Genomic DNA, 16,882 nt, shown 5'->3' on the forward strand with positions numbered 1-16,882 from the left:
TGAGGAGGGCATAGAGCTCTTTTACAGGTGTGTGAAATTACAATTTAGGATTTGTCAACATTTTTTCAGTTTAGCTTGCTATTTTTGGGTTTGCAGATATTCAAAACTAGTCCTCGTCTCTCCACTTTCATCATTCTATTGTGTAGCTATGTAATTTTTATAGTTTATGCATTTATAGACCTATTTATATATGTATAGATAGTTTTAAAGGGTTTCTATTTGTTGCAGGTGTTTTCATTCTCAAGTGACGACCAAAAGAGCTTATATTGTGTGCAAAAGTAGTGCAACACAGGTAATGCTTTAGAAAAGAGGGTTTATATTATGCGCAAAAGAAATGGTTTTCACATGTAGCTTTTTCCTGGCATCTAATGGAGGCTAAAATGCTATTATGTTTTTTTCATTTGAATTCTTGTGTCAAGTTTAACATTTATGCAACTATGTTCACAATATTTGTTCTGCTGAAAAATGTTAGTTGTCTCAAAATTTCATCCAAGTATATTCTTTGGCCCTAAATCACACATTGTCAAAGTATATTGTCTGCCCTTGGGCCACATGGCATGAAAAAATGTACATGTAGAATGTATATAGACCAAATAAACATATATACATGTGGTGGCATATACTCCTCTATCTGTTCTATTAACTCCCAGCTGTTGTTTTTTTTTTCTATTGACTTCTGAAAGGTTGCATTGTTTTCCCAGTGACCATTTCCTTTGAAAGGCTTTGCTTATTTCAAAGCAATTAATTCACTCGGCTCATGATTGTTGAGATGTGTTCCTTGATTTTATATCCCAAATTGACCCTATATGCACCATCTAACTCTATCCTTTTATTATGTTGAGATGATTATTCTGTCACAAAGAATATATTAGATATCATAGAATTAAATTTATCATTTTCAAAACTTCATACAATATGGAGATTTTGAGAAGCCCATAATGATTTTTTTGGAAATCAAAATGCACATTTTGTAGCTGCATACAACTCTATCCCATTTCAAATACATCTTAGGTACAATGTAGTTCCAAAATCAGAAAGAACTACCTCTAATGATAATGCATTATTGGGAAACCACAAAGAACACCCCCTTACAATGAGGGGATCATTGGTCCTTTTCTAGCTTGTGTTGGAGATAAAGAAGGAAAACTACTTTTCCTCTTTTGTCTCCCTTGGAGAGTGGTGTAAATGAGGATAAGCGATGGCATTGATTGCTAACTGTTCCTTTACATCTCTTACTTGTTACTTTTCCAAACTATTTAAAACATAGACATAGGACATGTCTCATATTTTTAAAATTACATTGCCTTTTCATGTTTATTATTATTTTTTCCTTCCAGTGATTTAGTGGTGCCAACAAGTTATCAGGATGACTGAAACAGAACAAAAAGCCATCAAGGTGAGCAGCATTACCTACCATGGCAAATCTTCTTTCAAAACTACCAGTCATCTTCCATCAATTGGTTTGTCAATCATACACTTGATAGTAATTGTGTCATCTATGGTAACAACCAATATTTTATACTCTTTGCCTAATACCACAATTGCAACAATGTAGGAAGATTTACAATTCATAGGTAGTATGGAAGGAAGAATTAAAAAAGTGTACATGTAGAATGTATATATACCAGAAAAACATATATACCTGCCCAAGCCTATAGTCCTCTACACGTTCGTTAATATTCCTAAAAAATATACTTCGCTGGATACACATGTTCAATTAGACATCTTAAAATGTCTCTTACAGTAATTTACTTTACCATGTTACCATGTTTTTATGCAATTTTTTAGCATTTTCCACCTCATGCAATTCGCATAGGCCATATATCAAACAATTCTAAGTACCTATGCCACTCATTAGCCATGCAATTTGTTGTAATAGTTGCCTTCCTAGGTACCACAATGTAGGAATGTCTCTCAATTTTTACCCAATAATTGGGTTTTTGTCCATTAAGGGTCTGAATCTTATCAGCAGTATAAGATGTTACCAACAGTATAAGATAATAAAAGGTTAATTTAAAATAAATGAATATAGCTTCAATAGGTGAATTACTATATAAACTTTCACTTTTTAGTGGCTTTTGAAAAATACACAAAAAAATAAAATTCAAATATGTTTTATATTGTTAAATATTTATTTTCCATGCCTCACAAATGGACAAGTTTTTAAATAGAATTCAATTGGATCACCCTACACTAATATGTTATGTTTGCATCATGTGTTTCAATTAATACAATCTAATGTATTCATTATAAAATTATTTTTTTACAAAGAAAAATATAATGATCCCAAAATTAAAAAGAAAATATTCCAATAATTAAAAAATTCTCTTCTTTAATTTTCTCTCTCAAATTTTCATAGTTGCTCAAGTAACTCAAAATTCTTAATTGAGCAAATGGAACTACTATATTAGTAGAATTATGAAATTCTTCATTCAAATCTCCCAGTAATATAGCCTTAGTAAAATTTTGAAAACTATAGCATTATGGCGTCTTTGGAGTTGTGGACACTCTATTTCTATTCCTTGGCATGTGTTTCTTTGACTTTTCTTTAGAAGATGGACAAAACCATTTGGCTTTTGAAAAATCTGCAAGATGTAAATTAATAAAATAATAAACTAGTACACATTAAAATGTTGTATGGTAATAAAACATTATACAGTAAAATATTGTGCAGTAATAAAATAGTATAGATTAAAATATTGTATAGTAAAACATTGTGTACTATAAATCAAATTTTAATAATAATATATATTATTCATTTTATTTATAGTTTAATTAAATAATAGAAAAATATATTTTAATTATAAAATAAAAAATTTAAAAATTATAATTGATTCAAATATTTATATTAAGTTCAATACATTAAATTTTTTTATAATATATATCAAATTTTAAAAATTTAATATATTTTTAAAGATAAATTAGGATTTTTTTTTTCATTTAAAAATATTAACAACGTTATCTATCTTGTTTCTTATCTATTTTTTTGACAAGTGATGAGTGATAAATTGTTTAGTTTAGATAAATAAAAAAATATATGTTTAACTTCTACTATATGTATTATTTAGATATCATTGTTAATAATCTTACTTTCATTTTATTTTTTGACATTTTACACCCCCTCAATTTTTTTAATTTATATCTTAATAACCAATTTATTATTATCTTTTAAGCACTTAGAAGAGTCACAATAAAACAAATCAATTAATTTTATTTCAATAATCTATTTATAATATTTTTTAACTTTATTTTTTAAATAATTGCATATAATAAATCTAAATAACTATTACAAATTAACAAATTGGAGTGCCAATCTAAAATTTTCTTATGTCAAACATTTTCTTATTTTAATAAATTAAATATTTATAAATTTGAAAATTTAAAAAAAAAATTGTAATTGATTTCTTTCAACAATTAAGTATATTTTTTAAATTTTATTTATTTATTAAAAAAACATATAATGGATTAATATACCAAAGTATAACATATTTCAAAAAATTTAAAATAAATTTACATTTATAAAGGTGACAACTTATGTACTTGGTAGTCCTAGTATCATGAAAAGATTGTAGTCTATAGTCAAGTGCAAACTACAAAAGAAATTCAAATCAAACACACCTATCTAAAAATAAATTTATTAGTCCCTGCCTATTAAAGGTAGAGACTATTGTTTTTGTCTCGCTTATAGATAATTAGTTCACATTGGGAGCTGTGTTAATAAGAAAAAATTAGTAGTTTATTCTATAGTTTGAAGTGTCTTAATTTTTCAATTTTCATTTTGAGTATTTTTTCTTAATTTTTCATTGGCCAACACAAATTTATCTATGGTTTATATATTTTTTCTATTAATAAATTAGGGGAAAAGTTTAGAGTGAATGGAAGATGAACATTAAAAAGATTAAAACATTTTCTCATGTATAGATATGGACATTGCCAAAAACGGTGTTATAATACATTAATTCGGCAGGTTAAAGAGAGGACATGACATGCACAAATTATTCAATTTTTTTTTAATGTTGCATTGAAGATTTCTATAATGATGCATATGTATTAGTTGGAAAATGCACTCCAGTTGGCATTGTGCAAAATGCAGGTCGAATTAAAAGGAGATTAAATAAAATAAGTTTGCTCAACATTCAGCGGTAATATTTGCATTACACAAGTCAACTTCTCAGACTGGTGGAGGAGTAGTCTTTGCTCAGCTAGAACGTTCAATTATATATCTTCTTGGTTAACCAATTTTGGTGTTTTTGCATAAACTAAAGTAATTTCATTGCAGATTTGATGTGGCTTTGGAATGTCTTTGTGGCTAGTTCCCAAGATGAAATTTTTCCATGATTTGTTTTGTTACTTGTGTGTCTTTTTGGTTTGATATTTAATGTCTTTGACCAGAAAAGAAAATGTGAGTTAGTTGCTTAAGGTTTTCCAAAAAAATTGAGCTGAAAAAAGTGAGTTTTTTTATTGACATTTTGAGAAAAGGAAGTTAAAGCAATTGTTTAAATGTTTTCCTAAAAATATGAAGCAATTGTTTTAAAAATTTTGTTAAAGTTTGAAGCAACTGTTTGAAGGTTTTCCCAAAAAATTGAAGCAACATTCCAAGAAAATTGATGCATTTTATTTAAGTTGTCTAGAAATCTTGAAGCAATTTCTTTTAAAGATGTCCAGAAAACAATTTAGGTTGTTCTATGAAGGGGTAGTACCTAAGAGTACCTAGGTTGAGCTATACTCACCCTTGTGAAGTGTTACTGTGTGGATAATTTTATTTTCTTCCAACTGTAGTATACTGAAGACAAATGCTTTATTATTGAGTCTGCCTGTATGCTGTATTATTTTTCCAAAGCTTGAATCAAAAAATACCCAACATTGATTTAGTGTACTACGTCTGCCCCCAAAAATTTCTCATTATATGCCTTAGTTAATTAGATATTAAAATTAAAATACATCATTTCAGTCAGTTTTATGCCATGAAATGCTTTTTGACAAATCACTTTTAAAATGATAGCAGTCGAAGATGGGGCTCATCTTCAATTATGTCCTAAGAACATTGTAACCCTAGTCACATTTGGGTAGCAAAATTTGTGCCACCAATGTTTTCATGATGACTTCCTTCCTCAAAGCACTAAGTTGGAGCACAAACGCCTTCCCTTGGCCCATTTGTTTAACATGCTTATTCCATGGCATTCCACAAATACAAATCTTTGTGCACTCAATAAAAGGCTATGAAGTTCAGGCACTGGTGCCACCTATTGACCACTGGTGTGGGATATGTGTCCCTATGTGCCTCATATATGATCAGGCCATACTACTCTCCATAGAGATTAGTTGTGACATATGTCTTCTAGTCTTAAGGTTCATTGTGGAGTCTACAGATGCAACAGGGGTAGGGAGCCATGTTTCCATTGTCATGGTTTATATGACACATGCTATTGTAGGCCTGTTTATCTAAGATCTCATAGGCTTAGACCCATTACCCCTATTTTCAGTATGAAATGTAAACATTCCTTACCGAGCCCCTCCATTTCCTTTAGGCGATATTTAATTTCCCTCTCTACATCAACCTTCAAAAATATAATTGTGTGTAGGTAAATCTGTCTTCATTCGGTTACCCAACATTGCTCCTCCATTTTCCTGGTGTCCCCTAATGCCTCAAGCATTTTTAGACACAATGCAACTCTTTCATCTTGCAACGTTTTGGATTTCAAGCTAATGACTTCACATCTATTGGCATTGTTTTAGGGTGGGCTAATTTAAAAGCCTAGGAGAAAGGTATGGAAGTGCATAAAAGTGCAGTCAAATTCAGTTACAAATCTGATGTCACTACAATTAAAGCTCTGGTTGCAAGGTATGCAAAATGTGGTGGGAGTTTAGAGGATGCACATAAATTGTTTGGCACAGTAATCCTAAATTGCCATTGACATCTACAATTCTCTCCTAGGTAATTGAAGCGGTGTGGACAAGGGGTGGAAGTATTCTACTGATTTGAAACCATCAGTTGACAAGTGAGATCTATGGAAAGCCCTATAAATACCCTAAATGTAGACTAGTATACCACAATTTTGAATGGGCTGTGATAAAAGCATATGTCATGACTGAACAGAAAATTGTTGATCCTCTTTCAATTCAAACTAATTCTTTCAAATTGGTATTTTTTTCTTTATTATTCAATAGCTTCACCTCTAGAAGTTTTGAGACTCGAACCTCAGTGTTGGAATATTACTTTTAAAATGATAGCGATTCACTCTTCGTAGGATTTGAAAGATTAACTTTACCAATAGGCTTAATTTTATGTAAATCTATTTAAATTCATGATATATTGAGAATGTATGGCATAAATTTTATGGAAATCTAGAGGGTATAAATTTTACTCAAATGAACCCTATTTGACCACTCTCTTTTCAACATAACAACTTTTGCTTTGTGACATAGAATTTATTCTCCAACTCATGTGACAAAATATTAACTTAAAGTAAGTTTTTTATAAAAAAATGTAAAGCAAGTAAAAAATTCCCTCTTCTATATTATTGGTGGTTGTTATTTTAGAAGTTCCATAAAAATATATAATATTATATAATTAATATTTATTTTTAGTATATATATATAAAGGCTAGAGTGAAAAATTGTTATTCACATTATTAACTCAAAATTTTACACTTACACTTCCATTCGTGAAAGCAGAAAATTTCAAAATACATAATTATTTATTTATCCTACAAATATAATATCTATAAAATAATGTATTTAAATTTATTATTTTATACACATTCTTTTACTATTTAAATTTAGTAATTTTTCTAAAGTTATTTTATGTTCAATTAGAACTAATTTTTTCATTTGCAATTCACTATCTATTAAAATTTTACATTCATATAGTCTTTATTGAAAAAATTAAAGTAAATGTGATATTTATAATTAAGTGCAAGATTTTTTCATGTAAAGAGTGTCTCTTGATGTTAATTAATATTACTAACATTTAATATATATCAATATACAATGTAATATTCAATTAGAATTATAGCGTACATAACTCTTGTAACATTCAAAGTAAATTTGAAATCACATATATTTTGTCATTTGAAATTTTTTAATATTCTAATTGCTTAAAAGTTCAATATACTATCCCCAAATTATTCATGTATCTTTCATCTTATCCTAATAGAGAGGGACTATTGCTAATTTTATTACCATAAATTAGTTTGTAAGAAATAAATAGATCTTATCTACAATATATATTTCTACATTATGTTTTAATAGTTACCTATTAATAACCAATACAAATTTTGATAATTTTTCATCAAAAGGCAGAGACTCCCACCTCTTGCAGAGCTCTTATTCGTAATATGTTTTCCCTCAATTTTCAAGAAATAGATCAAACTAGTATTTTTTAAAGCAAATGACAAAATAAAATCTCATGAAACATCTGCTTCACATTATATTTCTCAGCCAATTTTTAGACGGTCTTCGAAACCCTAGTTCGCCCATTCTCAATGGTACTGAAAAATTCTCAAATTTGCAACATACTGTTTTTTTTTTTCAAATTTTTTTCTGGTTTAACAAGATTGAAGATACATGTCATGAATACTGACTGGTGAAAATTTTGCAAAAAGTATCAACGGATTTTTCCTTTTGAAGAATATCTGCTGAAAATTTTGTGTGTTTTTTAAATTTGAAAACTGTACGATGTGCCATTTTATCAGAAGTTTAACAATCTCCTTTGTTAATCAATCTTTGGACTGCTTCGCTTGTTGAAATGTGATCACCAAACTCTTCTGCTTACCTGTGTGGCGTGCACTGTTTCTGAAAACCATAAACCATTTTTGCTCTAATTTCTTTGTTCACACACAGAGTAATGTTAGAAATATCGCCCATTCAGAAAATCTCTTCTTGTAGGTAGTTACCACCAGATTTAACATGCCTTTAGCCGACGGTGCAAAAATATTGAAAAAGAAGCCCTCTCTCTAGCGGCTAAAATCATTGGGTAACGTTCAACGACTCGTGTGCATACTCAGCAGACACGGCTGCAATGAAGAGCAAATTGTAAGCATAATCAGATTTCAGCCTGCACTTTTGTTGGTAAGCACGGAAGGAGTGCTGGAGCCGAAGATTCAACTGCTAAAAGATTTAGGCATCTGGAGGGGAAATGTAACCGAAATTGTAAGTGGGTTGCTGTGGATCTTGACCTCAAACCTAGAGATCCTCTAGTCCAACATTGAGCTTCTCAAGATTGTCTTTCTGACAAAGGATTTTCTGATCAGAGCAATTAGGAGTAACCACAATATTCTTCTTGGAAAGTGCTTGCAGAAAACCTTAAAACCTGCGCTTGCTTTTTGGGAGGGTTTTGGTTTTCATAGAATAGAGCTCACCTTGTTTTTGTTGATAGATCCTCGTGTTTGAGGTGCACTTCTTTAACCCGCAAGCAACTTGATCTCATTCGAAAGATTTGCATTAGAAAGGAAGGTAAAATGTACAAATACGTTGTGAGCATGGTGGCCATGACCCCTATTGAACTATTACAAGCTAGGATAGGCAATCTTCAACTCTGCGGCCTCTCGCAGCTTGTTAGGGTTGATCCTTTGGTGCTCAAAATGTTGGAGGAGAGCGTTAAAAAAAAGATTGACTTTATGCTCAATCACATGGAATTCTCTATAGACTTTGTGGCAAAGCATCCACGCATGTTTTGAATGAGTTTGGACAAGTTAATCAAGCCCAAGCTTTTAGTTTTGCAAACTATGGCAGCAATGAATGGAGCAGGGCAGGTTAATTTGACTCGACTTTTTTCAATGTTGATGTTGTCAGAGGTCAAGTTTGTTGCCTAGATCATTCAAGTGCATTCTGAATCCAGTGCTCTATGGACTATTTATAAAAATGCAAAGTCTCAAAAGCTCATAGATAAATAGGATTTCAGTTTCTTAGTAACTCATGTATTTGGATTTGTGAAGCCCATATAATCAAGAAAGTTCATCCAATGTGTAATGATGATGATCCTGACCGTGTTCTTTCTGAGAGTACCAATAGGTGGAAAGCATCTTGCATCACAAACTAGTACCCACAATTGGGATTGTAACTACTCTGGTAATCTAGGTATGCTTCTGCCATTCTACCAAAAAATTCCATAATAACAGTAGATCTATATTTTTCACAACTCATCTGAGTTCTTTTGGATTTCCTACTACTGCTCACAAATTAGGACTGCAACTGCACTGCTAATCAAGGTATGCTTCTACCATACTACCAAAAAGTTCTATTATAATACAAGTTATTGTGTTTTTCACAATTCATATGAGTTCTTTTTGATACACCAATTACTGCATCTGAATTGGAATTGGAAATGCAATTGCATCCCTAATCGAAGTATGCTTGTTCTTTTGGATTTACAAACTACTACGCACAAAATAGGATTTTAACTACGCTGCCAATCAAGGTATGCTTCTTCCATTGTACCATAAAATTCTATTATAATACTAGTTACTGTGTTCTTCATAGTTCGTCTGAGTTCTTTTGTATTCACAGACTACTGTCCCTGAATTGGAACTGCAATTGCATCGCTAATCGAAGTACGCTAGTTCTTTTGGATTTACTTCCAAATCCACCACCCATGAATTAGGATTGTAATTGCACTGCTAATCAAGGTGTGCTTTTATCCATTATCCATTATTATTATAATGAGTTATCTTGGATCTGCAAAATACTGTCCCTGGAGTGTAATTGTAATTGCACTACGAATCAAAGTATGCCAGTTCTTTTGGTTTTACTAACTATTACTCATGAATTGTTATGTTAACTGCATTGCCATTCAAGGTATGCTTTTGCCATACAATCAGAAATTCTATTATAATACAAGTTATTGTGTTTTTCACAATGTGTCTAAGGGTAAGTGCATCAAGTTGTGGTGCCAAAAGGGGGTATAAGTGGACACGTTTTTTCCTGAAATCAACAATTTCTGGATTTCAACAAGAATTTGAAAATAGTTATGCCCAAAATTTTAAGATATGAAAAAAACAAAAGTAGTAGTCTTTTGAATCTAGTTTCTAAACTACTAATTTTTTTTCAAAATGGTTTAGTTTTAGGATCTCAAAAAAGAGGGCACAGAAAGTGGTACTGTTTATTCTAAAAAAAAAATAACACAGTACAAAGTGTGGCCTCCATAAAATTTTAACTTTTTCCTTGAAATTTTCCTCCATAAAATTTTAACTTTTTTCTTGAAATTCTTTAATCACTCTGGTCAAAAGTTTATAACACTATGTAGTTTATCTTAGATTTTTTAGGTACTTTTATGAAGTGTTTTTTTTTAATGAATTTTTTAATTAGACACATCCCAAAAATGTGAAATATCTATGTGCTTCTCGTAGAAATGATTGAAAACTAATCTAAAATTAAAACTTCTTTTTTTCAAAGTGTGTAGAATAGAGTCTAGTTTTAAAAAACTAAGTTGTTGCAACATTCGATGAACGAGCTAAAATCTACAACTCAATTAGTACATGTTTGTTTTTTACCAAAAATGGAAATAAATTCAAAACAAATTATAGATGAAAGGCTTGAAATAGTTCAAATAAAAAATAAATTATATGGTTATATAGCTAACACAGAGACCTACAATATCATGTAACCTGATTTTATCGATGCTCAACCATGAGGAAACTTAAAAGAGAGCACACAAGAAAAATCAATTATTTTTTGTATGTTTGTAGCAAAACATGTCTCAGACCAGTTTACAGACTCCAAACCTTTGGGTTGGATCCCCAAGACAAAACCAAACCTTAGGCTTGGTAGAATGCAAAGCTTTGAATAGTGTGTGAGTGATATTTAAAGCTTTTTAAATTTAAGTATTTATAGCTCATGCTCACGCACTATTAAAACCTAAATAGTGCATAGAGAAAGTGTGCATGCACTATTAAGACCTAAATAGTACATAAAGAGGGAAGGAGAGAGGTAGAGCGAGAGCGAGAGAGAGAGAGGAAGGGGGATGGGCACGCGTGTGTGTGTGTGAGAAAGAGAGAGAGTAGAGGATGGGAGAGAGATTGGGAATAGGGGATGGCAAAAAGATAGAGTAGGTAGTGTAATACCCCAAAATTGGCCCATTGCCATCTCAGCCAATTCTGGTCTATTTCTGACCAATCCTAAAGTCTTATTCCACTAGGCAAATTTTTATTCTACTACTCGCTACTTGACTTAATTGTCAGATGCAGAAAACCCTAATCTGCATTCATCATGCTTATTATTTAATTCCTATAGTATTTACTCATATTAATCACATTAAACCTATTGATTAATATGTTTTCCCTCAATTTTCAAGAAATAGATCAAACTAGTATTTTTTTAAGCAAATGCCAAAATAAAATCTCATGAAACATCTGCTTCACATTATATTTCTCAGCCAATTTTTAGACGGTCTTTGAAACCCTAGTTCGCCCATTCTCAATGGTACTGAAAAATTCTCAAATTTGCAACATACTATTTTTTTTTTCAAATTTTTTTCTGGTTTAACAAGATTGAAGATACATGTCATGAATACTGACTGGTGAAAATTTTGATAAAAAATATCAGCAGATTTTTCCTTTTGAAGAATATCTGGTGAAAATTTTGTGTTTTTAAAATTTGAAAATTGTACGATGTGCCATTTTATCGGAAGTTTAACAATCTCCTTTGTTAATCAATCTTTAGACTGCTTCACTTGTTGAAATGTGAAAACCATAAACCATTTTCGCTCTAATTTCTTAGTTCGCACACAGAGTAATGTTAGAAATACCGTCCATTCAGAAAATCTCTTCCTGTAGGTAGTTACCACCAAATTTAACATGCCTTTAGCCGACGGTGCAAAAATATTGAAAAAGAAGCCCTCTCTCTAGCGGCTGAAATCACTGGGTAACATTCAACAGCTCGTGTGCATACTCAGCAAACACAGCTACAATGAAGAGCAAATTGTAAGCATAATCAAATTTCAGCCCGGGCTTTTGTTGGTAAGCGCAGAAGGAGTGCTGGAGCTGAAGATTCAACTGCTAAAAGATTTAGGCATCTAGAGGGAAAATGTAACCGAAATTGTAAGTGGGTTGCCGTGGATCTTGACCTCAAACCTAGAGATCCTCTGCTCCAACATTGAGCTTCTCAAGACTGTCTTTTCAACAGAGGATTTGTTGATCAGAGCAATTAGGAGTAACCACAATATTCTTCTTGGAAAGTGCTTGCAGAAAACCTTAAAACCCTCGCTTGCTTTTTGGGAGGGTTTTGGTTTTCATAGAACAGAGCTCACCTTGTTTTTTTTGATAGATCCTCGTGTTTGAGGTGCACTTCTTTAACCCCCAGCAATTTGATCTCATTCGAAAGATTTGCATTAGCAAGGAAGGTAAAATGTACAAATACTTTGTGAGCATGGTGGCCATGACCCCTATTGAACTGTTACAGGCTAGGATAGGCAATCTTCAACTCTGCAGCCTCTCGCAGCTTGTTAGGGTTGATCCTTTGGTGCTCAAAATGCCAGAGGAGAGCATTAAGAAAAAGATTGACTTTATGCTCAATCACATGGAACTCTCTATAGACTTTGTGGCAAAGCATCCACGCATGTTTTCAATGAGTTTGGACAAGTTAATCAGGCCCAGGCATTTAGTTTTGCAAACTATGGCAGCAATGAATGGAGTAGGGCAAGTTAATTTGACTCAGCTTTTTTCAATGTTGATGCTGTCAGAGGTCAAGTTTGTTGCCCAGATCATTCAAGTGCATTCTGAATCCAGTGCTTTGTGGACTGTTTATAAAAATGCAAAGTCTCAAAAGCTCATAGATAAATAGGATTTCAGTTTCTTAGCAACTCATGTATTTGGATTTGTGAAGCCCATATAATCAGGAAAGTTCATCCAATGTGTAATGAAGATGATCCTGACCGTGTTCTTTCTGAGAGTACCAATAGGTGGAAAGCATCTTGCATCACAAACTAGTACCCACGAATTGGGATTGTAACTACTTTGGTAATCTAGGTATGCTTCTGCCATTCTACCAGAAAATTCCATAATAACAGTAGATCTGTGTTTTTCACAACTCGTCTGAGTTCTTTTGGATTCACAAACCACTTTCCCTGGATTGGAATTGTAATTGCACCTAATATATGCTAGTCCTTTTGGATTTCCTACTACTGCTCACAAATTAGGACTGCAACTGCACTGCTAATCAAGGTATACTTCTGCCATACTACCAAAAAGTTCTATTATAATACAAGTTATTGTGTTTTTCACAATTCGTATGAGTTCTTTTTGATACACCAATTACTGTATCTGAATTGGAATTGGAAATGCAATTGCATCCCTAATCGAACTATGCTTGTTCTTTTGGATTTACAAACTACTGCTCACAAAACAAGATTTTAACTGTGCTGCCAATCAAGGTATGCTTTTTCCATTGTACCAAAAAATTCTATTATAATACTAGTTACTTTGTTTTTCACAATTCGTCTGAGTTCTTTTGTATTCACAGACTACTCTCCTTGAATTGGAACTGCAATTGCACCGCTAATCGAAGTACGCTAGTTCTTTTGGATTTACTTCCAAATCCACCGCCCATGAATTAGGATTGTAATTGCACTGCTAATCAAGGTGTGCTTTTATCCATTATCCATTATTATTATAATTAGTTCTGTTGGATCCGCAAAATACTGTCCCTGGAGTGTAATTGTAATTGCACTACGAATCAAAGTATGCCAGTTCTTTTGGTTTTACTAACTATTGCTCATGAATTGTTATGTTAATTGCTAACTGCATTGCCAGTCAAGGTATGATTTTTCCATACAACCAGAAATTCTATTATAATACAAGTTATTGTGTTTTTCACAATGTGTCTAAGGGTAAGTGCATCAAGTTGTGGTGTCAAAAGGAGGTATAAGTGGACACTTTTTTTTCCGAAATCAGCAATTTCTGGATTTCAACAAGAATTTGAAGATAGTTACGTTCAAAATTTTAAGATATGACAAAAACAAAAGTAGTAGTCCTTTGACTCTAGTTTCTAAACTACTAATTTTTTTTCAAAATGGTTTAGTTTTAGGATCTCAAAAAAGAGGGCACAGAAAGTGATACTGTTTATTCTAAAAAAACATAACACAGTACAAAGTGTGGCCTCCATAAAATTTTAACTTTTTCCTTGAAATTTGCCTCCATAAAATTTTAACTTTTTTCTTGAAATTATTTAATCGCTCTGGTCAAAAGTTCCTAACACTATGTAGTTTATCTTAGATTTTTCAGGTAATTTTATGTGTATTTTTTTTTATGAATTTTTTAATTAGACACATCGCAAAAACGTGAAATATCTGTGTGCTTCCCTTAGAAATCATTGAAAACTAATCTAAAATAAAAATTTCTTTTTTTCAAAGTGTATAGAATGGAGTCTAGTTTTAAAAAACTAAGTTGTTGCAACATTCGATGAACGAGCTAAAATCTACAACCCAATTAGTACATGTTGATTTTTTACCAAAAATGGAAATAAATTCAAAACAAATTATAGATGAAAGGCTTGAAATAGTTCAAATAAAAAATAAATTATATGGTTATATAGCTAACACAAAGATCTACAATATCATGTAACTTGATTTTATCGATGCTCAACCATGAGGAAACTTAAAGGAGAGCACACAAGAAAAATCAATTTTTTTTTTGTATGTTTGTAGCAAAACATGTCTCAGATCAGTTTACAGACTCCAAACCTTTGGGTTGGATCCCCAAGGAAAAACCAAACCTTAGGCTTGGTAGAATGCAAAGCTTTGAATAGTGTGTGAGTGCTATTTAAAGCTTTTTAAATTTAAGTCTTTATAGCTCGTGCGCACTTTAGTGCTCATGCACTATTAAAACTTAAATAGTGCATACAGAAAGTGTGCACGCACTATTAAGATCTAAATAGTACATAGAGAGGGAAGGAGAGAGGCAGAGTGAGAGCGAGAGAGAAAGGAGGGGGGGATGGCCACGTGTGTGTGTGTGTGTGTGTGTGTGTGTGTGTGTGTGTGTGTGTGTGTGTGTGTGTGAGAGAGAGAGAGAGAGAGAGAGTAGAGGATGGGAGAGAGAGAGAGAGAGAGAGAGATTGAGAGTAGGGAATGGCAAAAAGAGAGAGTAGGTAGTGGGAGAGGGAGTGAGAGAGGGAGAGAGGGAGAGAGAGAGAGAGAGAGAGAGAGAGAGAGAGAGAGAGAGAAGGATGGGACTGTGTGTGTGTGAGAGAGTAGGGCATGGGAGAGTGAGAGAGAGAGTAGGGGTGGCAGAGAGAGAAATTAGGGGATGGGAGAGGGGAGAGAGGAAGTGGGAGGGATAGAGTACATGATGGGAGAGACAGATTGAGAGTACGGGATGGGGGAGAGAGAGAGAAAGCGGTGGGAGACAGAGCTGGAGAGAGAGAGAGGAGGATAGGAGTGTGTGTGTGAGAGAGAGAGAGAGGGGGGGATGGGAGAGTGTGTGTTTGTGTGTGTGTGTGTGTGTGTGTGTGTGTGTGTGAGAGAGAGAGAGAGAGAGAGAGAATAGGTAGTGGGAGAGAGGGAGTGGGAGAGGGAGAGAGAGGGGGGATGGGAGTGTGTAAGAGAGAGAGTGTGAGAGAGATAGAGAGAGTAGTTGGTGGGAGAGGGAGTGGGAGAGGAAGAGAGAGGGGGGATGGGAGTGTGTGAGAGATCTAGAGAGTAGGGTATGGGAGTGTGTCTATGAAAGAGAGAGAGAGAGAGTAGGGGATGGGAGAGAGAATGAGAGAGTAGGTGGTGGGAGAGGGAGTGGGAGAGGGAGAGAGAGAGGGGGGATGGGAGAGTGTGTAAGAGAGTAGGGGATGGAAGAGAGAGAATGAGAGTAGGGGATGGGAGAGAGTTTGAGAGTGAGCGAGAGTAGGGGGTGGTAGAGAGAGTGAGAGTAGGGGATGGGAGAGGGAGTGGGAGAGGGAGGAGGATGAGAGTGTGCGAGTGAGAGGAAGTAGGGGATGGGAGAGGAGAGAGAGAGAAGAGGGAGTGTGTGTGTGTGTGTGTGTGTGAAAGAGAGAGAGTAGGGGATGAGAGAGAGAGAGAGAGCAAGCGGTGGGAGAGGGAGTGGGAGTGGGAGAGAGAGGGGGGATGGGAATGTGTGTGAGAGAGAGTAGGTGGTGGAAGAGGGAGTGGGAGAGGGAGAGGGAGGGGGGATGGGAATGTGTGTGTGTGTGAGAGAGAGAGAGAGAGAGAGACAGAGAGAGAGAGTAGGGGATGGGAGAGAGAGTAGGGGGTGGTAGAGAGAGAGAGAGGAGGCAGTGGGAGAGGGAGTGGGAGAGGGAGAGCGAGTGAGAGAGAGAAAGAGTAGGGGATGGGAGAGGAGATGGAGGGAGGATGGGTGTGTGTGTGTGTGTGAAAGAGAGAGAGTAAGGGATAAGAGAGGGGAAAGAGTAGGCAATGGGAGAGGAAGCGAGAGAGGGAGAGAGAAAGGGGGGATGAGAGTGTGTATGAGAGAGAGTATGGGATGGGAGAGAGTGAGAGAGAGAGAGAGAGAAAGAGAGTAGGGGATGGGGGAGAGGGAGAGAGAGAGAGAGTAGGCGGTGGGAGAGGGAGTGGGAGAGAGAGTAGGCAGTGGGAGAGGGAGAGGGGGGATGGGAATGTGTGTAAGAGAGAGAGTAGGGGATGGGAGAGAGTTTGAGAGTGTGAGAGAGAGTAGGGGTGGCAGAGAGAGAGTGAGAGTAGGGAATGGGAGAGAGTGTGAGAGAAAGTAGGGTATGGGAGGGAGAGAGTAAGATTAGGAGATGGGAGGGAGAGAGAGAGAGAGTAGAGAGATAGTAGGCAGTGGGAGAGGGAGTGAGAGGGAGAGAGAGGGGGGATGAGAGATCTAGAGAGTAGGGGATGGGAGTGTGTGTGTGTGTGTGTGTGTGAAAGAGAGAGAGTAGGGGATGGGGGAGGGGAGAGAGAGTAGCCCGAGGGAGAGAGGGG

General features: G+C 34.5%; 1 long non-coding RNA gene and 2 pseudogenes across 2 annotated transcripts; all 3 read left to right on the forward strand.

The window, feature by feature from the left end:
• Positions 1–7,770: 7,770 nt before the first annotated feature.
• On the forward strand, positions 7,771–9,139 carry LOC149541905 (uncharacterized; annotated as a pseudogene).
• An 84-nt stretch (positions 9,140–9,223) lies between these two features.
• LOC149541906 (uncharacterized) lies at positions 9,224–9,644 on the forward strand. Its single transcript, XR_016355165.1, has 2 exons — positions 9,224–9,418; positions 9,508–9,644. It is a non-coding gene; the product is annotated as an uncharacterized LOC149541906 (long non-coding RNA).
• Positions 9,645–11,675: 2,031 nt separating this feature from the next.
• Positions 11,676–13,811, forward strand: LOC149541907 (transcription termination factor MTERF15, mitochondrial-like; annotated as a pseudogene). The gene is made up of 2 exons (XR_016355104.1): positions 11,676–12,962; positions 13,133–13,811. The product of XR_016355104.1 is annotated as a transcription termination factor MTERF15, mitochondrial-like (transcript).
• Positions 13,812–16,882: the final 3,071 nt, after the last annotated feature.

This window comes from Cupressus sempervirens, chromosome 8 (genome assembly GCF_028749045.1).
Source record: "Cupressus sempervirens isolate cs-2001-9-10 chromosome 8, ASM2874904v1, whole genome shotgun sequence".
Classification (NCBI taxonomy): Eukaryota; Viridiplantae; Streptophyta; class Pinopsida; order Cupressales; family Cupressaceae; genus Cupressus; species Cupressus sempervirens.